This window comes from Trachurus japonicus, chromosome 5 (assembly GCF_045865225.1).
Source record: "Trachurus japonicus isolate A0001 chromosome 5, Traja_1.0".
In the NCBI taxonomy this organism is placed as follows: Eukaryota; Metazoa; Chordata; class Actinopteri; order Carangiformes; family Carangidae; genus Trachurus; species Trachurus japonicus.
In genome coordinates this window covers 18,358,897-18,380,874 of record NC_140911.1, presented here as the reverse complement: position 1 = coordinate 18,380,874, position 21,978 = coordinate 18,358,897, and the positions used below count along the sequence as shown (strand labels likewise).

At 43.8% G+C, this 21,978-nt stretch overlaps 1 protein-coding gene across 12 annotated transcripts in view; it reads right to left on the bottom strand.

The window, feature by feature from the left end:
- Window positions 1–21,491, bottom strand: part of nfasca (neurofascin homolog (chicken) a) — an 88,473-nt gene extending 66,982 nt beyond the window's left edge. For all 12 annotated transcript variants that reach the window (XR_015035845.1, XR_015035844.1, XR_015035846.1 and 9 more), the window contains exon 1: window positions 21,224–21,491. The gene's annotated coding sequence lies outside the window, so the exon portion shown is untranslated. The remainder of the gene's footprint in view (window positions 1–21,223) is intronic.
- Between the last annotated feature and the right edge of the window lie 487 nt (window positions 21,492–21,978).

Sequence of the window (21,978 nt, the reverse complement as noted above, 5' to 3'; positions counted from 1 at the left end):
ACAACACACGCAAACACACAGACTGCCTTGAGGACTGTGGAAAAGCCTCTATGGAAAAAGAAAACACACGAATACCAACACAGTTTGTGCAACAGTGAGGAAAAAAAGAAAAAGCTTCAGTCAGTACAATGAAACCGATCACAGTGCAAACTACAAACACACACAGGTGCAATGATGTGATACTGAACTTCTGGAGCTGTCGGTTACATGTTAAGCCTGTTCTTAAAGAGATTTGGTCTTTACTCAGGTATGAAGTTAAACATTCAAAGTCCTTAAACCCACATTCACTCATCACAGCATCAAGAACAACACTTACAATGAAAGCTGTAACATCATAAAGCTACAGTGTACAGCTTCTTACTGAAAATATCCTCCGAAGCTAAAATGAATGTGGAGAGGTGCTGTCAGGGCCTTTTACAGCTGTGCACTGCAGACAGATGTTCTCCGAATGTGTCCATTATAGACAATCAGAGGGATGCCAGTTATTGCTGACTCACAGGTAAAAAGCTGTGGATTCCCAGCCATTACCTGTGACAGTGAACACACCACAAGACGTATAATATACAGTAGACGCGAGGGAGGTTGGAGCAGATGGAGGTTTGATTTGCAGAACTTTACTTCTCCATCTGATGACTGCAGCGTTCGTTCACCCAGTGTGTGTTACAGCTGTACAGTACGCCCCACTCTGAGTACAGTACGGTACATCTTGAACATCTGGGGGAAGAACTGTTTAACTGGGTTAAGTGCTTTGCCAACGGGTATGGTAGCAGTTTGGCCTACTTGAGGGGAGTGTGTGTGTGTGAGTAAGAGACTCTGCTGCTTACATCTCTATCAGCAGCACGGTCTCAACTCTGAACCTGACCCTGCGTCACCCTCACAACACAGTCTACAAACCCAAACAGATCAAATTCATAGTGACAAGTAATGTACGATGCTGTAATATGCTGCCATATACAGTACTGTGGTGTACAACTACTGTATCTAAAAATGATGTTTTGTCTCACTGGTTCAAGGCCACTGTTTAGTTAGAGAGACGACAGAGTAAAGCATTCAGCCTTTTCCTAAGAGTTCTGGTTGACTTTTTCCATTTTGTAGCATCATTTTATCATTTTAGAAGTCGATTACATTCCCTTGACATTTTCTATCATGTTCTCTATATTGTTTTTGTTCGTTGCCTTTTAATGGATGACCAGCTACACCTCCTGTAGGCCCAGCACCTCCATCAGGCCTCTCGCAGTCTCTACACTCACCAACTTCAACTTGTTGTGGCATTATCATTCATTTAACATTTTAACATGTAGTAATGAAGTCTCAGCCGAGGATGAACTCAATTATGTGAAGAAAAGCTTTGGCTGTAAAACAGTGACTCCCAGTGAATGTGGTGAACCAAGGCTGGAAGTGCTCTACAACATTTGGTCTTAATACGTTTACAGCACATTAAGTATGTTCTGTAAATCATCCTCAGGTCTCAGCAGATTAGATTTCTCTCAAATGAGCCTGTTGAAGATGAGATCATTTTACCACAATCTGATCTTCTTAAGTGTTAATTGCGATGCCATTTTCAAAACAAATGCTAATGTGACACTTGTAGTTGCATTTTATCGTATTTTTTTTTAGACTTTTTGTAACTGTAAGTCTATTAGTTTGTATATTTCCTTTATTAGATAGTTATAATAAAAAAAAAAGTATAGCTCACACACACTAGAGTCACACCCACATCTGACTCTAGTGTTATTTAAAATGAATCAACAGAAGATGTTAAGCTGTATCTGAATAAAACATCTAAACAGGCTGTAAATAATAAACTGAAGTGAATAAAAGTGAATAAAAAATGACTGATGTTGATCAAACATTTCCCAGTGCAGCTCTCTGACCTGCTTTCAAAAGCCTCGTGGGGCTGGAAGGAGCGTGTGTGACAAAGTGTGTGTGTGTGTGTGTGTATTGGTTGGTTGGTTGGTGTGGGCACTTTGATGTCCAGTCTATCACCTGCTATTCCCTGCTGATCTATAACATATCCTGCACTCAACCATTCACTAATGACTATCCCTGAGGTGTGTGTGTGTGTGTGTTGCCCAGTTATAACTCATGTTGTAGGGACAACATCAAGTCCCTATAAAGTAAATAATTAAATGTTAAGATGAACACATGTTGTAAGGTTAGGAAAAGGTCAGTGACGTCCTCTGAAACGATGAAGACAAGACTGTATTACAGTATAGTGTGTATATTATACTTCCATCCCTATACAACTTCAACCTCCTTTTCACCCTGCAGCTATGACCTTTGAACCCAGTGCATTACATTACACACACACACACACACACACACACACACACACACACACACACACAATAAAAGGCTCATGCACACACAAGAAGGTCACGGGTCACATGCTAAATAGGTTGTGTGTGTGTGTGTGTGTGTGTGTGGGCGAGGGGGGGTGTCGGTGAAGTCTTTCCATGACAGTGACATCATTTCCTCGGTATAAATGGTCTTTAAAGGGGTTGCCGTGACAACCACACTCTCAGGAGCTGATGGGATAATTGGGAGAAGTGTGGGAGGTGTGGGGTTCATGTTTGTGTGAAACGACATAATGAGTCGTGTTTGTGTGAATCCAGTTTGAGTGCTCGGCAGTCGGCACACAATCTGTTTTTTATTTGTTTTATTTGTACCAGATGGTTTAATTGTTTTTGATGACTTGATTTAACCCTAAAAACAACACATTTTGTTCTTTATTATCCACTTTTTCTTTTATAAATATAAAAAAAATCAGCTCTTCACTGACAACCATTCATTTCATGTCATTTCTAAAAAAAAAAACCCAACCCAGGCAGAAACATTCAAACTCTCTCATGCTGGATAATTTATAACAGTGACTATGACAACAACATTATCTCTGTGTGGTGTCCCAGCTGGAGGCATGAACTCTGACTTGTATCGTGATGCGTTTATGTGCTGGTGAGGGGCTCTGAAATCAGAGACAAGAGCGCAAATGAGGGCAAATCCAATCACACACACTAAAATACATAATTAGTAAACATGTCCCCTAACAGTCACTGTAGCTCAACATCATAATGGCTGGCTGGGGATCAGTGATACAAAGCAGCAACGACCCAATAAGGAAAGATGCCATAGAGAAATATGTCAGTTGCTCAGTTTAGTCTAGTCTATTTCATTTCTTTCCTTTTATTTCTGTCATTTAGTTTCTTTTTTATTCTGTTCCATTTCATATAGATTTTCTTTTTCATTTCAGCTTTTCCACCATGAGAACTGATCAACACTAAATTATTTTGTCCTGTTTTAGAATCTCTTGGTATAATAATGTTAGCAAAAAAAAAAAAGTGAGCGTAATTTGTCGCAATATCACTACATAACTGGATCATATACTGTAGGTCAGAGTCTAACCTGTAGTACAGGTGGTGTGCAGCAGCAGAGTTTAGATCACAGTCCTGTTCCTGGGCTCGTTCACTGAACACGTACAAGCGTCATGTGTGAATTTAACCCCTCCATCCTCGACAAAGCCCCGCTCAATTAACCCCCGGCCCCCTACGGTGGACAAGCAGGGACAAAAACAAAGCCGTGTCAGATTGCAAAGGCCGTCCTCTGCACCGAGCACATCCTCCAGGGAAGGTGGAAGATGGAGAGAAGAAGGATGGAGGACAGAGAGGGTGCAGGGTGAACGCATGGTTGCCAGGCGATACGAGTGTGTATGTGGATGTCATGCTTGGCAGGAGCTGAGGCTCGATGTTGCAGAATGACCTACTTTGAATCCAAAGAGAGAGGGAAAGGAGAGAGTGGGAGAGGAGAGGAAACAGAGTAGGGATGAAGAGGGAAGATGAGGCAGGTTCACAGGTTTCTGAATAACAGACAGAAAAGAAAAGAGCAGGAAAAGAAGACAAGGATGAACAGGTAGAGAGACAGAGAGAGAGAGACGTCCCTGAGGGTCAAGCGAGAGAGAGAAGAAAAAAGATCTAGCAGTGTGTGTGTGTGTGTGTGTGTGTGTGTGTGTGTGTGTGTGTGTGTGTGTGTGTGTGTGTGTGTGTGTTTCCAGCCCTGAGGGGAAGTGCCCCTGCAGCTCGACTCGAGATAAATCAATCCCAGAGCTCCTGGACTGATGTGAGCTGAAACACTTCCTGTGTCCGCACAACCTCTTTTATGAGGCTTCTTAATAAATGATGACTGCCACCTGCAGCGACAGAGCTACAAACACACACAACACACACAACACACAACACACGTGCACACACACACACACACACGTGCACCTGCAGCGATACCTGTTATGACGTGTCATTAGTGCAGTTTCACCGACTCAAGCAGCTACACATGATGTTCTTTGTTGATTCACTGGTTAGAGCCCTGCTGCTACCAACGTCCTATTACCAACTGTTTACTGATGATGCCACTACTACCGCCACACTTTGAGCCTTAAATTACCCTGCTTTTATTCATTTTATATTCTTTTCTATTGTATCTGTCGTATTTATTGTTTCTGACTGTGATTATTAGCTATTACCTTCCATTAGGACCTAATGTATCCAGTCACGGCAGCTTAATATTTATTGTATATTCATTGTTCTTTACCTTTGTACTACATTGATGCTGTTTCTATTGTTTATATGTTTATATGTTGATATTGAATATTTGAATTCCTCACATCCAGACGTGTGGGAAAGTGATTGGTTTGTGTCACACAGCCACTCCTATTTAAGATGGCTTCCTGTGGTGGCGCAAACATTTGCTTGAAAAAGGTCTAGTACCGAAACGTTGCATAATAAATTCTGCAAGTTGGCCATGTGTGCGGGAACTCTTCTTTTTCTATATTTTTTCATAATAAAATGATCTAATCTCACATCTTCTTTTGTGGTGTCCACTGTCCACCTTTACTTTCAAAATATAATCATAATCGGTAGAGACGGCGAGTAGTACCCAGCACATAAAGGGTTAAATATTTCCTATAATAGAAACTGGGCGTCCACTGTACAGTACACAACAATAAGCAGAGCAGACAGCAGAACCACACATCAAAACAAGCCATCCCATCCCATCCCAGTCCTCTGATGCTCCTGCACCACTATGAACCACTGAGTTCATACAGTCTGAACAGGAAATACAAGAGGCAGAGGTGGTGGTGGTGGTGGTGGTGGTGGACCCCAATCAGTTCGTTACCCCCCGTCAGTTTCTACCCATCACATCCACACAGACAGGGGGGAGGCCAGTGGGAGGGAGGGAGGGAGGGGAGGCAAAGCTACAGATCAAGACAGAGAGATAAGAGCGGAGCAGAGAGAGGCAGAGAGGAGAGGAAGAAATGAAATGAAAGATCTTCTTTTTTTTTTTTCCCCCAGAGCTAATTTTAGGATCCTTTTAAAAGGTTGATAATAATAGATTTTCAATGAGGAAAGAAAAAGAAAAGAAAAGACAACCTGGGAGATTATAAGATGCCAGATGTTGTAACATTGTTTGTCCACCTAACACAAAGTCTCTCACCAGTCCTGTGTTGTATATATTAAAAACCAAAACCAGTGTTTTCATAAGAAGACAGCCGGCGACAGACACACATGTGATGTCTTCATCTGAGCCCAGTGACCGTCCGTCCGTCCGTCCGTCCCCGCTCAGCCTCCTCTATCTTTGTACTTCCGCCCATATCTGATGAACGGGTCGTTTGTGTATTCATGTCACACACACCTCTTTATTAACACATCAAAAGCAGTGTAGAGAAAAAAGAAAACATCTAAATCACCAAAACCTGTGTGCTGCTGTGCTGACAGTTTTCTTGTTTGGTTTATTTTTACCTGCCTTAACAAAGAACACCCCCCACCCTCCTCCTCTTCCTCCTCCTCCTCCTCCTCTTCCTCAGTTCTTCATCTGAAATATTGAAGACCTCCCACTGGCAGCCAATCACACTAAAGACGTCCCCTCTCACCTTCGTCATGACATCATGAATTCATGACATACAAAGAGACCATTTAGTGATCCCTCCAGGCACACTCTTCTCAGTCAGAAACCACACCCACCCAACGGGGAGCTGGCACCCGCCCAAATGTGTTCCACACTAGAAATGGTTTTTCAGTATAATACAGAATTTGAAAAAAAAAAAGAAAAAAAGAAAAGATGGGGGCAATGTTTAAATCTACCAGTCCACATCAACACATCAACATGGTTTAACCATTTATTGATATCATGATGCAGTCACAGTTGTAGGTCTGTGTAATTTCAGTGGGATCATATCATCACAGTGATTAATGATTAAAGTATTTAGCCTGGGGTCCACATACGGCAGCGTGAGGGGCAGAGAGGTGCAGCAGAGAGGGCAGCAGAGAGGGGCAGCAGAGGGGGCAGCACAGAGGGGCAGCAGAGAGGGGCAGCAGAGAGGGCAGCAGAGAGGTGCAGCAGAGAGGTGCAGCAGAGATAGAGGTGCAGCAGAGAGGTGCAGCAGAGAGGGGCAGCAGAGAGGGGCAGCAGAGATAGAGGTGCAGCAGAGAGGTGCAGCAGAGAGGGCAGCAGAGAGGTGCAGCAGAGAGGTGCAGCAGAGAGGGGCAGCAGAGAGGGGCAGCAGAGAGGTGCAGCAGAGAGGTGCAGCAGAGATAGAGGTGCAGCAGAGAGGGGCAGCAGAGAGGGGCAGCAGAGAGGGGCAGCAGAGAGGGCAGCAGAGAGCGGGGCAGAGAGGGGCAGCAGAGAGGGCAGCAGAGAGGAGCAGCAGAGAGGGGCAGCAGAGAGGTGCAGCAGAGAGGGGGGCAGCAGAGAGGTGCAGCAGAGAGGGGGCAGCAGAGAGGTGCAGCAGAGAGGTGCAGCAGAGAGGGACAGCAGAGAGGTGCAGCAGAGAGGGCAGCAGAGAGGGGGAGCAGAGAGGGGCAGCAGAGAGGGGCAGCAGAGAAGGGCAGGAGAGAGGGCAGCAGAGAGGTGCAGCAGAGAGGTGCAGCAGAGAGGGCAGCAGAGAGGTGCAGCAGAGAGGGGCAGGAGAGAGGGCAGCAGAGAGGGGCAGCAGAGAGGTGCAGCAGAGAAGGGCAGCAGAGAGGGGCAGCAGAGAGGTGCAGCAGAGAGGTGCAGGAGAGAGGGCAGCAGAGAGGGGCAGCAGAGAGGTGCAGCAGAGAGGTGCAGGAGAGAGGGCAGCAGAGAGGTGCAGCAGAGAGGGGCAGCAGAGCAGGGCAGCAGAGAGGGGCAGCAGAGAGGTGCAGCAGAGAGGAGCAGCAGAGAGGGGCAGCAGAGCGGGGCAGCAGAGAGGTGCAGCAGAGAGGAGCAGCAGAGAGGAGCAGCAGAGCGGGGCAGCAGAGCGGGGCAGCAGAGCGGGGCAGCAGAGAGGGGCAGCAGAGAGGGGCAGCAGAGAGGGCAGCAGAGAGGGGCAGCAGAGAGGGCAGCAGAGAGGGGCAGCAGAGAGGTGCAGCAGAGAGGGCAGCAGAGAGGGGCAGCAGAGAGGGGCAGCAGAGAGGGCAGCAGAGAGGGGCAGCAGAGCGGGGCAGCAGAGAGGGCAGCAGAGCGGGGCAGCAGAGAGGTGCAGCAGAGAGGGGCAGCAGAGAGGGCAGCAGAGAGGGGCAGCAGAGAGGTGCAGCAGAGATAGAGGGGCAGCGAGCGGGGCAGAGAGGGGCAGCAGAGAGGGGCAGCAGAGATAGAGGTGCAGCAGAGAGGGGCAGCAGAGAGGGGCAGCATAGATAGAGGTGCAGCAGAGAGGGCAGCTGCCTCCTGGAGGTTAGATCAATGTTAGGTCACTCACTGAGCCAGGCTCATTAAGGCTCAACGCCGTCGGTCAGTGAGGTGCAAGTTCACAAGTTCAAAGTTCAGTTCATACAGATGAAAATGAACCTCTTTTTTTCTTTCTTTTTTTTAAAGGGACAACGAGGAGTTTCTATTTGGTTATAAAAAAGTCTCACGTTAATGTGGATGAATCTCCGCTACCCACGTTAATGGGCCAATTTTCGATAAATATATCGTTCTGTCTCTATCGTTATTTTGTTATTATTAGTGGTGGTGGAAATGCTGGTCGAGCCGACCAGCGTTTCTTTACTTTCGGGTAATGATAATAACGCCGCAGAATGGCCGTTTATGGTCGGAACTACGACGTACAGTATGTGATCGTCTTCCAACCTCTGACTTTAATTCTTGATGAATGAAAACATGAGTCCATCTTGCGCCGGTCAAAGAATTGTACGGTGCGCACGGAGGCTCATAAATGTAGTGTGAAAACGCTTCGCTTTTCCAAAACTCCTCGTTGTCCCTTTAACTAAATTCACACAACCACAAAAGAAGTACTTCACTTTTTTCCCATTGTTCAGTTTTTTTTGTTTTTTTTTGTTCTTTTTCAATAGAGCCTCCCGCTGCAGTCCACCACCCGCCCCAAATCATCACCACTCCCAGCTTAATGAGTTATTGTACCGCTGGAAAATCATAGACATGAGTTACATTTAACACTCAAAAAAAAAACAATGTTGAGATTGAAATAATAAAAAAACAAAGGTGCAGGGCACTTTGCATAAAAACATGTTTTTTCTTTTCATCTGTTTTCACTTGTTTGTTCATAAAGCTGCCTCAAGCCTCAAACAGACTTCAACAGCTGTGAGTGATTCATTCAGTTTGGCGTTCACAAAAAATATGAACTTATTCAATGAAAGCCATACTGTATCCATGCACATCTCTCATTGTCTGTCAGTGTAACGAGAGATTAGAGGACTAATTGTTACTGTCTAGTAAAATAAATGTGTAAATTAGTGTCTGGAGGGCAGGTTACACACACGTCTGCAGCTTAAGTGATAGAGCAGGTAGACTCAGCGTCTGTGTGTGTGTGTGTGTGTGTGTGTGTGTGTGTGTGTGTGTGTGTGCTGCCTCAGACGTGAAGGGGAACAAACACAGAGAGAGGTGTTTGTTTTTTCAAGAATAAGATTATTGTGAGTTTAACGTCAGGAAATGAGCTGTCAACATCAGGCCCTCCCCTTCTACAGCAATACAAGACCGTGTGTGTGTGTGTGTGTGTGTGTGTGTGTGTGTGTGTGTGTGTGTGTGTGTGTGTGTGTGTGTGTGTGTGTGTGTGTGTGTGTGTGTGTGTGTGTGTGTGTGTGTGTGTGCAGAGGTAATGTTCCTTTGTGCCAGCCAAAATAAATGAAAGGGTGCAGTCTAGCCCTCTCTCTCTCTCTCTCTTTACATCTATCTTCTCTCCTCTATGTCTCTCGCCCCCCACAGCCTCTCTCTCACACTCCCCATCTTGTTTTAAATTACCTCTCCCTCCTTCCTCCTTTATCCCACTCCTCCTCTTTATTCTCATCTCTCTCCGCTCTCTTTTGTTATCTTTGTTGTTGTATTTGGCCGTTGTTTCTCTCCCAAAGCAAAACTTGGTCACTCTTTCTCGTTTTATTTCTCTCTTTCTCGTGTTATCACCCCGTCTTACTGATTTATTTCCATCACATCCTTTTTACTTTTGATTTTCCAACCATCCATCTATGAATCCATCCTTCCCTCCATATATCTTTCCATCCATCCATCCATCCATCCATCCATCCATCCATGCCTCTGGTGAGGTCGGATCAGCATGCACCTCATTAGTACATCTGGATCTCACTTTGCACTCCTCCTCCACCCATCCATATCTCCAGCAACCCACCACCCACCCACACAACCCCCCAACCCAACTCCCCCTTTCCTCTGTCCCTCCTTTATTTTTTTTCTCCATCTATCCTCCACCTCTATTGGTCCTCGTCCAATGAGAAAACTCCCCAGTCACCAGGGCTCCTTAGCAACAGACCCACAAGGGGAAGGAGGGATGGGGTTGGTGAAGGGGGGAGTCCAACCTCCCAACCTCAGCGGGAGTGTGAGGCTGGAGGTGTGCTCGCCATTATCAAAGCCTTATCTGAGGAGTGTGTGTGTGTGTGTGTGTGTGAGGAGGGACATTCAAACCTGAAAGGGAGAAAACACACAATCATCCTGTGTGTGTGTGCATGGAACAAAAGCTGAATGCACAGGACAAAATGTCGTACTGTAGTATATAAAATCCAGAAGGCAACATTTCAAAGTGTGGCCTTCAGCTGAATGTGTATGTTTATGGCAAGGCAAGGCAAGGCATCTTTATTTATATAGCGCATTTCATACCAAGGCAACTCAATGTGCTTTACATAAAGACAAAACATTTTAAAAAAAGAAGCATAAGACAGAATAAAAACAAACAAAACACTAAAAACAGAGTTAAAAGCAAGAGCAAATAAAAGTAAAATAAAAGAAAATAGATAAAGTTTTAAGTTCTCAGCTATAAGCACGTGAAAAGAGAAATGTTTTTAACCTGGATTTAAAAGTGCTGACAGTTGGGGCTGATCTCAGTTCTGCTGGTAGTTTGTTCCAGTTGTTGCAGCATCACAGCTAAATGCTGCTTCACCATGTCTGGTCTGAACTCTGAGCTCCACTATCTGACCTGAGTCAGTAGATCTCAGAGCTCTACTGGGTTTAGACTCTACTAACATGTCATTCATGTATTCTGGACCTAAACCACTCAGTGATTTGTAAACCAGTAGCAGAACTTTAAAATCTATTCTGTAGCTGACTGGGAGCCAATGTAAGGGGTGATGTGATCTGATCTCTTTGTTCTGGTCAAAGAGTGTGTGTGTGTGTTATTGTTGGGTGTTCCCTCAACAATAACACCCGTCTGCCGTCGCCTGGCTGACTCTCTCCATTTCTACTTTAAATTCTAATGAACTAAAAAAGAAAACAGCCTCATAATCAAAGTCAGAGGCGGGAGGGGGGGGGGGTGAAAAACACACAGACTGCGACGTAAGCTCCCGAGTGACTAATTGAGACAGTGAATGAATAAACATGAATGTTGTGCGTGGTTGTTGTCAGGGACAGTCAGACACTCTTGTAAATACGTCCATAGATTACAAATTACCTTCAAGTCTGATCAGAGGAGTTGACAGTAAAAGACTAGTTGTCACTGCAGAGAAAATGAAACCTAATAAACTCTTGTTGTCTCTTTTTCCATGTAAGTCACAATCAGTGCATTTCAGTAGAGTCATTCATGAAGCTCTGCTAGAGACAAGAGTCCAAAATTACTAGCATTCAAGTCAAAATTCAAAGAGGCTTTATTCTACGGTGGCCCTGAGAGCTCAAACACACTGCAGCGGAGGAAAACACGTGCAAATAACAGACCTAAAACAGAGTGCAGGGTTTCCACTGGAAGAATGCTTTTAACTACATACAAAAGTGTCAATTAGGCATTGACCAACGTGTCTCAACAAGTTCACCACCTTTTTACTGTTCCCTGGAAACACTGCGGCTCCGTTGTGTGTGTTTCATGCCGCCTGACATGACCATAGTCATAGACAGCGCTCTAAAAACAGAAGGCAGTATCAACATGGGGGGAAGCACTTCATGGAACCATGTCTGACTGCATCGTCCATATCGATTACAAATATATTTTCCAATTCTTTCCATGAGACAAATTTGGCTTTGATGGACTACGAGTGTTGGATTGGAGTTGCTGATGGTCAGTCAGTAAGAAACAGCTCTATCAATATGTCTTTATACACATATAAAAAGTCTATATCATATTTGTTTTTCTCTCTTTTTATTCTAGGAAAGCTGTCTCAGGTATCTGGATGCTACAGTGCAATATCAACACATAGTGACAGCCGGCATCGCAATGAATATGTAACATGTCTACAATATGAGCAGAAATATAGAACTGTAGATTGTGTATGGGCTAGACATATAGGTCATATGAAATTATTACAGTTAACAGGTTTCATACATATTTTTTGCCTATGATTTTTTATTTTACTTACCAATTTTATGGATATTCAGTACATATATTACATTTGTGTAGGGGAGGGTATAGTGTAGGTCTTATATGACGAACGGTCACAGAAAAACAAGACAACTCAAACATCTCACACACACATACATACATTCATGTGTGTGATTCCTCAGAGGACGGCTGAGGTTATGTGTGGGGCTTTCATTAAAATGTCATGAGGAGGCTTCTTGCAGGACGCGCCTCTCATATCGGCACTGTAAATAAAACCTCGGTCACTTCTTCCCTCTGAGCCCTCTCTAGTGTCTCCTGATGTTCCTCACCTCTTCTTTGTTCTAAGGTATCGAAGGTCTCTGTCTTATATGTGTTGCTTTTGTGTTGCTTTTGTCAGCGTTAGGCAGTGGAGCATCCACAATGCACTGCGGTGTCACACTGGTCCTCAAGGCCTTTAGATGTGCTGCAGCCAACTTACACCACGGTCCTGTAGGTACAGTACAGTATATATTTACAGACTGCACATGAAAAGAGAGAGCAGAAGAGAAAGACTGTGTGTGTGTGTGTGTGTGTGTGTGTGTGTGTGTGTGTGTGTGTGTGTGTGTGTGTGTGTGTGTGTGTGTCTGTGTGTGTGTGTCTGTGTGTGTCTGTGTGTGTGTGTGTCTGTTGTTCTGTAAGAATGACTACCAGGCCTAATTTGCCATCATGGTCCCATCTGCCTTGAGGTTACCACTGTGATTAAAGTCTTTCTGCCACTGGCTGGTCTGGTTTCTCTCTCTCGCTCTCGCTCTCTCTCACACACACACACACACACACGCACGCACACACACACACACACACACATATAGAGTTGTCTATTCCAATTTTTCAGCTATAATTATACAACTTACAAATTTCCTAATTTCATTTTCCTTCTCTCCTCCTCTCTTTAACGTAGTCTGTAAAATGACATCATGTCCATCCATTATCAACTCTGTGTGTGTGTGTGTGTGTGTGTGTGTGTGTGTGTGTCCGTGTGTGTGTGTCCACCTCCCTCCCTATTCATTCATTATGTAGGATGATATTACATCTGTCTCTTCCTATAGGAAACACAGCTGCTCTGAGCTCAGTCTCATATAGTTTCACCCAACAGATAAATGAATTTATCATCTGGTGGTAAGAGACAGAACATCAGCACCACGTGTCCTCTTTGTTCCTCTCAGCTCATCACGTCCTGCTGCCGTCCTCCTCGCACAACAACCACTCTCTGTCAGCCTGTGTGTGTGTGTGTCTGTGTGTGTGTCTGTGTGGATTTGTGTGAGCAAATGCACAAGTGAATATGGTGAGAGCCCACCCCTCTTCCCCCCGGGGACATGTCAGTGTGAAAGTGTGTGTGCAGTGATCACTGCACTCACTCACTACTAAAAAGGTGTGATGAAGTGTGTCTCTGTCTGTCTGTCTGTCTGTCTGTGTGTGTCTTTATAAGAGTGTGAGCACCGGCTGGCTGTACGCTGCTGCTGAGAAACCCAATTAACACTTTAGAGCTTTCTATCAGGTACCAAACACACACACACACACACAGAATAAATAAGATAAAACAACCACATTTATAGTTATGAGACCAAACAGAGGATCAGAAACTCTGATCAAATAAGATGAACTAACTCTGATCTGCTTCATGACATCAAAGCAACAGGAAGACGTTTGTTTAGACAAACTGCACGTGCATCAGTGAGATGTCAATCAAACATCTGTGTTACGATCCTACCACTAGATACAGACTCATGGCAACACTTACACTGAACAATCAGCAGTGATGGCAGGAACTGCTTTAAAGAAACAGAGAGGTTTTCTTTTCCCCTGACGACACTTAAACATATCCTTAATGATACAGAACTTTAAACCGGAGTAAAAAATGTAAAGAGGGGATTTTTCACGTCTCACTGATGATTATGCTGAAAATCAGCTTCTTGCAAAGCTGTCTGTTCTGAAGGCAGACTTTAATTTTGATTATGTTAACGACTATTTTTTTGTTTGTTTTGAGAGCTCAGGGCAGAACAGGATCAACATCTTGTTCCTGAGCTTTCAAACCCTTCTATAGCTTTTAAAGGCCTGAAAACGACAGAGACACAGGCTCTCACAGTACTGTACTGTATGTCATTACAGTGGAAGCTATAGGCCGCTCACAGCACAAACACAAAAGAATAAATTGTCATAATGTAGTATTTTATTTGAATGATATTACTGCATTACACATATTTACATAATCTGCTGTGTTGTGTGTGATATTTGCTCCGTAGCACCACAAAGACGAGGAAGACACTGAAAACACGGACAGATGATGGTGTATCATCCTCCTGACCCGTGTCGTGTGTGTTGTGAGAGAGAAACTGCTCCTGCAGCGGCTTCGCTCACAAATTAAAGGAACATTTCACGAGTGAGTGGAGCAGCGGCCTGTGTCAAGCTGAGCCCCCGGTCTTGGCCAATCACCAGAATCACCAAGTGGAAAAATACAAGAGGACGAGTCGCCCCTAAAACAGCCTGCTCAGACGCACAACCACACACACACACACACACACACACACACACACACTCACACAAATGCAATAGTGATCTCCATGCTCCTTACTGTCACTGAGCTTCAGTCGGTTTCTACCTTTCTACGTCTGTGCTGCTCACCTGTCAGTGTGTCTGCAGTCATACAACCATCACAGCTCACACTGACCACTCAGGCCTGTGTGTGTGTGTGTGTGTGTGTGTGTGCGTGTGTGTGTGTGTGTGTGTGTGTGTCCACTCAGCCGGAGTGACCTGATGCACACCTGCCGTGTCCTGAGCCGACAGCTGAGATCATCTTCATGCTGCTGCCTTTGATCACTCACATGAGCATCACACCTTCCTTTTTTGTGAATTCACGCATAAAAATATTTATTCATCGTGTCTGATCCTTCACCTCCGAAGAAAGCTCCTCAGATACCGAAATAAAATCAAACTGAGATCTAAAGAGACTTTTCAGGACACTGTGTGTTGACTTCATATACAGGTTTCTACAGGTTAAATAAATCTAGTGATCCTGACCCGTCACTGAGTGGTTAAGGTCCCAGGATAAAGTTCGGGCAGCCCTTTGCTGTATGTCTGCCTCCCCATTTCCTGTCTCTCTCCACTATCCAATAAAGGTAGAAATGCCCCCAAAAATATACTTCATAAAAGTAGAAGATTTTAATCGTGTACCTCTCATATTTTATATGTTTGTAAAGGCAATCCCGACCTGGAGCCTCGAAACAAACCTGCCTTCAAGAGGCTGTTTAGGTCTGACTCATCCTCATGTATTATTCCACATAGTTACTGTGATGATTGGCCTGATGTATGCAGGTAGACATGAGCAAGTTGTCTTTTAACCAGGGAGACAAAGGGATCTGATCACAGCAGCTAAAGAATAAACCACAAAGCAGAGGCCTTCAGATGGACTGAAGAAACCCATCAAAAATCTATGTAACACTCTGCTACCTGACACTGATTAATTAAAAATGACACAAAATCCATGCGACTATGTGAACATACAACATAAAAAACACACAAGTAAAACCAGCATCATGGAGCTACAGTTTTTCCTTTATCATTGTTTGATTTCAGTCATTCTGTAAACTTTGTTCACTGTTTCATACTATTCTTATTTACTAATCACAATGTTAAAAAGTAAAAGTCACTTTGTTTTATTTTTGGCTCCAAATATGTTTTTGTTCCTCAGACAACTTGGCTCTTTCATCATCTCTCTTAACATCACATCTGTTTCTGTTTCTGCTGCTTCCTCTCTCATGTCTTTAGTCCGGATGTGTGTAGGTAGGCTACATCCTCCACTCTCCTCAAACTCTTCCACTGAATAAGGATGTTCCCTCTGAAGATACTGTCAGACCTCGACGTGTATACACACACACACACACACACACACACAAACAGATGGATGTCTGTGCAGTAATGTAGGTTAAGTACCTTGCTCATGGGCACAGCATCTGTATTTCCACCTGGAATCAGAGGAGTCTGCGTTTTGACCTCACTAATCTAAACCTGATAAATAATTACTGTAACCACGACAACTGTAACAAAATATATATTTCTATTTCTATTTTCTATTTCTGCCCCAACTGTGATCTTTCCCGACCCCTCACTAAGTTGTACCTAAACCTGACCAAACTCTGACTGCTTCACAGCATTCACTAGGGCTGGGACGATGTGCTTTTCTCCCGATTCGATTCTTCTACGATTTTTTTTGGATGCCGATTCGATTTAAATTGCGATTCTATACCATATTGCCGATTTTCTCGATTTTTAGTCTGCATTTTTAACACCAGTGAAACAGTTGAATGATTATGATTGTCTACAGACTATTCAAGAAACTATATTTCCCCCAAAAATACACATCACATGTCTTGTTTTTAACATAAGTCAGTTTTTAAGATTTATTCAGCAGCAACAAATATGTTTACTCTCTTTTCAAAAGCCTGGACTGCATAAAAGAGGCAGAAAGAACAGGCTTTTGAAACCTTTCTGACAAAATGAGATATAGACTGAGGTAACTGCTACATTTTAACATTTATCTGCACACAAATACTGCAGGACCCTATAAATTAACATACTCCATTATAAAGTGAACTTAAACCCTTTTCAAAACCTGGACTCTCTGTATGTAAAAAAGGCTAACAAATGCACATTGCACAATATAAAAAAATTTAAAAAATGTAATCGATTTTTGAAAAAAAAAAAATCGATTTAAAAATCGTCAAAAAAAAATTGCGATACTTATGTGAATCGATTTTTTTCTCCCACCCCTAGCATTGACTGTATGTTTATTACCGTTACCGTGACGATGAAGGTGCGATATGTCACCGTGGGGCCATATGACCCCAGTGGCTTCATAAGGACGATGGAGGGAACACGATCCTGATCATGAAATCACAGCAAAGTATCGTTTCTGACTCTAACTGAGACTCTCCTCCTGTTTTCAGTTTGTTTTGATGCTGATCACAGGGAATAAAACCGTACTGAGATCAACAAACGTGATCGTTTTTACATAGTAAGTGAGAGTATTTCCACTCAGACCTGTGATCCAAAGCCTCTCCTGCTGCTGCTGATGAGAGATGGAGCCTCAGCTTCTCTGCTTCCTGCTTCACACAGAATATTTCATGACAGGAAGTCAGTTTTCTGCTGCATGCAATGTTTTTTTTTCTACTTATTTAGATATTCTGCTGATGACGGCTTATTCAGTGCTATCTGGCTACACACACACACACACACACACACACACACACACACAGCCAACAGATTAACTGGACATGGCAGAAGAGGAGTCATCTAGAGCTAAATCTCTATGATTACATAAAATCTAAGAGTCCCCACAGCAGCAGCAGCGAAGAGGACTGATGAAGAAAATGCTTTTTTATAATCAGCCAGTGTTTCCTGAGTTTTTGACTTTATTATTTAACCCTCCTGCTTTCCTCCTGGGTCAAGGAAGGAAGGAAGTTAGGAAGGAAGGAAGGATAAAGGGATAGAAGGAAGGAAGGAAGGAAGGAAGGAAGGAAGGAAGGAAGGACGAAGGGAAAGAAAGAAGGAAGGAAGGCAGGAAGGACGAAGGGGAAGAAGGAAGGAAGGAAGGACAAAGGGAACGATGGGAGGAAAGAAGGAAGGGGAAAAGGAAGGAGAGATAGATGGAGGGAGGGAACAGATTGGGTCAAAAAAGAAGGAAGAAGTAAGGACGAAGGGAATGAAGGAAGGAGGCAAAAAGGATTGTAGAAAGAAGGAAGGGAAAAGGGAAGGAAAGAAAGATGGAGGGAGGGAGGGAGGGAGAGGGGAACAGACCAGGTCAACTGGATCAAAAGAGGAAGGAAGAAGAAGTAAGGACGAAGGGAAGGAAGGAAAGAAAGAAGCAAGAGAAAAAGGATTGTGGAAAGAAGGAAGGGAGAAAGGAAGGAAAGAAGGAAGGATGGATGAAGTGAACAGATTGGGTCAATTTGACCCAGAAGGACAACAGGAGGGTTAACATAGATTTTGTTTGTGTTTCAGGATAAAGACGAACACATAGAGGAGGCTGCTGCTGACCGACACTGAAGCAGCAGCAGCCGAGACGATGGCGGAGGCTGATGATGATCGGTATCTGACTCGTGGCCTCCAGCTCTGTTCTTTCTAGAAAGAATAAAGAGCCGTGTAACGTGGGCAGATCACAAAGTGACAATTTGTTCTGATCTTCTCCCCTCGGCCATGAAGAGAGAGAGGGAGAGAGAGAGAAGGGGGGAGAGGGGGAGGAGAGAACGGGGGTGGGGATGGTTAGTGTGAGACCTCCTGACCAAATATTTGCAGTGAAAGGCCGTCATCGTCCATTAGTCTCTCTCTCTCTGTCTCTCTCTCTTGTTTTCTGGCTGCATTAACCTTTAGTTCACAATGATGCTCCAGAACAAAGACGGACTGTATTTGTGTATTTGTGTATATCAGAATTTGTGTGTGTGTGTGGTGTGTGTTCGTGTGCGTGCATTCAGTGCCCTGGCACTCCCACTACTGCCCACCCTCTTGCATTGCAGAACAAAACACTTACACACACACAAATATGCATACACACACACACACACGCACACATGCACACACCTGCTCATGACGGAAAACACTTGAAACGAATCCCACACAAATCACAGACACACACACAAAGGCAAACACACAACATCTGTGAGAGAGCTGTGTGTGTGGTAGAGATGTGTGTGTTTGTCTGTACGTGTGTGGGTGCGATTCTACCTACATGGTGCACAGTGCACACACAGCAGACAGACACACACACAGACACACACACACCACCTGATTACCCCGAGGTAAAGAGGTTGTCCTGGTGAACAGCAGCCCAACGTTTCTCCTCCAATAAACAGATCAAACCACCGTCCTTATCGATGCGACTCTGACCTCAGAAAAGGTCAAAGGAGAAAACGTCCAGTGAAGTGACGGGTCTTTTCTGATTAGACACGTTCTGAAGGTTCTTTGTTGAAAATCTTTACAGAATAATGAACACATATTTACTCATGGCAACATTGATCTGTGATTGATCGTCTGATTGGTTCCTACTGGGAGGAGAGCAGTTCATTCTCAGTCTTATCAGCCTCTCAAAGCACTTTACACCACATTGAGCCACATTAAGCCACACATTCATACAGTGTTTCTACCACACACGCACTCTTGTACTGATGGAACAGCTATCAGCTCTGTATACTACCTGCTGCCAACATGTTATGTCAAATGTCATAAGTAAAAGTATGTTATATCAAAATGTAAAAAAGCAAAAACAAAGGAAAAAATTATGATATGATCTGTATACTATCTACTGCCTTAACATGTTATGTCAAAATGTCATACGTAAAAGAATGTTACATCAAAATGTAAAAAAAAAATAAGAAAAGAAGAAAAAACAAAAAGATTATGACAAATATTCTTATTCTGTGGGTAATGGGGGCGGGACTAGAAAAGCTTTTGCTTCTCCCGCTTTCCGCTTTATTGTATTATTTGAACGAAGATGAAGTGTGATGATGATGATTTAAATTGACATGCCCGAAATAAACAAATTGATTGATTGATTGATTGATCAGGGGCGATGTGGGTTCGATACCTCGTCCACTGGGCACTTTGTCGTCCAGACTGGAGGAGCTGGACTGAACCACCAGCCTTGTGTGGTTAGTGGATGACTCACTCCTCAGACATAATGAATAACATTCAAGCCAGTGGATCCCAGAGCTCATTTTTGAAAGTAGGATTTCAGCTCGTGAGTTTTAGTTTCAGCCACATGTTCACAACAGCACTGAGATCAGATCGATATCAGATCAAGCAAACATCTACGTACCAATCAGGAGAAAGATTAGGACACAGCTGGTTGTATTTTTACCAACTTTAAATATCTGAAAGTTACGATCCACCGTGTTCAACCACATGTAGAGAGAACACGCTCATGTCTGAATCAAAGACTGTCAATAAAGCTACAGTCAATGAAATCATCTGAAACACAGAGGGTCACTCAGGCAAGACTGGTACACCAAAACAATCTCTGTCAAAGCAATCCACCTGAAAACACACACACACACACACACAACCATTCAGCAAAGTAAAACAGCTGCAGCAAAGACAACAAGGTTTCAGTTTCATCAGGAGACTATGGGCAATGTCAACGTCATTTCTTCCAAAGGTCTCAGTTTGTGTTTGCGTCCACATACAACAAAATGTTTTCACAGAAGAAAAAAAAAACAGGTGCAACAGAGTTTCTGAAAATCTCTGATTTATGGGCTAAAAAGAAGTTGAAGTTGTGTGAAAGACGAGTGAACGTAACCAACGCCATGTGTTGTAAACTACAACCTAGTAGTGCAGAGTGGGTGTAAACTCCAGACTCAAGCTAACTCGCCAGCGGCCACACATTTAGCCGCTGTGCTAATCAAACTAAGTTTCTTAGCATTTATCCTCATCCATGAGCAATGTTGTATCAATCAATATCGCTCAGTAGTTGTTCAATGGAGTTGACTAGTATGAGATGTTCAACGACTGGTTAGAGACAATTAACTGCAAGTGTAACCAGCCCCCGAGTCACTGTGGTGAGAGCTGGAGAGGCTGACAGCAGCCACATCACATCATGTCCAACAGGATGGGACAGACAGACTGAACTCAACTCAACTCAACATCCGTCGCCTCCTCCATTCACTTTCATATTAGACCCTGTGTATCCAGAGTCATATCCCATCTGAACCATTAGTGTCAAACTCGTAACATAATTACTGTGTGAAGTCTTGAATAATGGATAGAAAGTGTTTTTTTATGAGATCTAGGACCTTTGACCATGTAAATCTTAACAGTTTGTACTTGCATCCAGGTAAATGTTGAAGCAGTCGTTTTACAAAAACATCCCAAGATGTTGTGTTTTTTTTTATCATGTCTCATTTTCCCTCACTTGCACTCTGGGTGTATATTACAGTAGCTTACAGGTTATCTGACATGAGATGGTGTACCCGGGACTGGTCTAGTCCTGCAGTAGATTCAGAGTTGTTTGCCTCTTCCTGCACTGTATGTTGTATGTCTGTGTGTACGTATCTTGTTTTTGCTTTGGTTTGGTGCAAAATAAATTGGCTGAACTCAACTGAACTGAACTGAACTGAACTGAACAGTCTGAGGACAAGGCACAGGACTAACTACACAACTACACTTTGAATTAAAAGTGTAAAACAAGTATAAATGTAAAAACTAAGAGAGAAAGAGACGAAAAAAGAAGCAAGAAGCAAGAAAGAGAGTTCACTGAGGTAACATGAACGCACCTTGAGCAAGACAGTTTGATCCATGTGTAGCCTACACACATCTCAAAATCACAAATCAATCCAAATCAGTAAAAGTCAAACACAGCACATCACATCTGCTCAATCTGCACTTGTGTGACTCACACTCTCATGTGTCCTTGGTCTAAAACAACAGACAGACAACTCCAAACAGGAACTAAAAAGTGTAAATGTATAAATAAATGTGTGTCAGTACCTCGGTCAGTGCAGCTCCTGCCTCCCGGTGTACAGCCGTGCTGGGCGACTCTGCTCTATCTCCATCATCAGTTCCTTCAGCATCCAGAGAAAAGCAAAGAGCAAACACAAAGACTGAGCCACTGTCAGTCCGATCCAGGTCACACACACACACACACACACACACGGACAGAAAGCAGCGCACGTCACAACAAATGTAGAAAACACTACAGTGTGTCCATCTCTTGTCTCTTCAGTCTGTTCTCTCTCTCCTCACTCACTCTCTCTCTCTGTCTGTCTGTGTGTGTGTTCGCCTGCCGCTCTCACACCGCTCACTCTCTCTCTCTCTCTCTCTCGCTCTCTCTCACACACACACACACACACACACACACACCGATTCTCCATCTGTCACCACCCCCTCTCCTTCACCCCTCCCACCTCATACATTATTAATGAGCCTCAGGCATATACACACACACACACACACACACACACACACACACACACACATAGGCTCCACTGCTGTCAAACACACTCACGCACACACACTACAAGCGATACGGTCTCACACACAAATACAGCTTACAGTTTTTCTTGATTGTTTACACACATTTTCTGAAAGCATGCCTCATACTCTCAGAACTCTACACACAAATCCCAAAAAACACATACACACACAATGGGCAAAACCCCGAACTTCTCCTGCAAAATGAAACTTTACATTCAAAACAATGTTACTTATTCTCAAAATGCTATTTTAGTCTCAAATGACACACA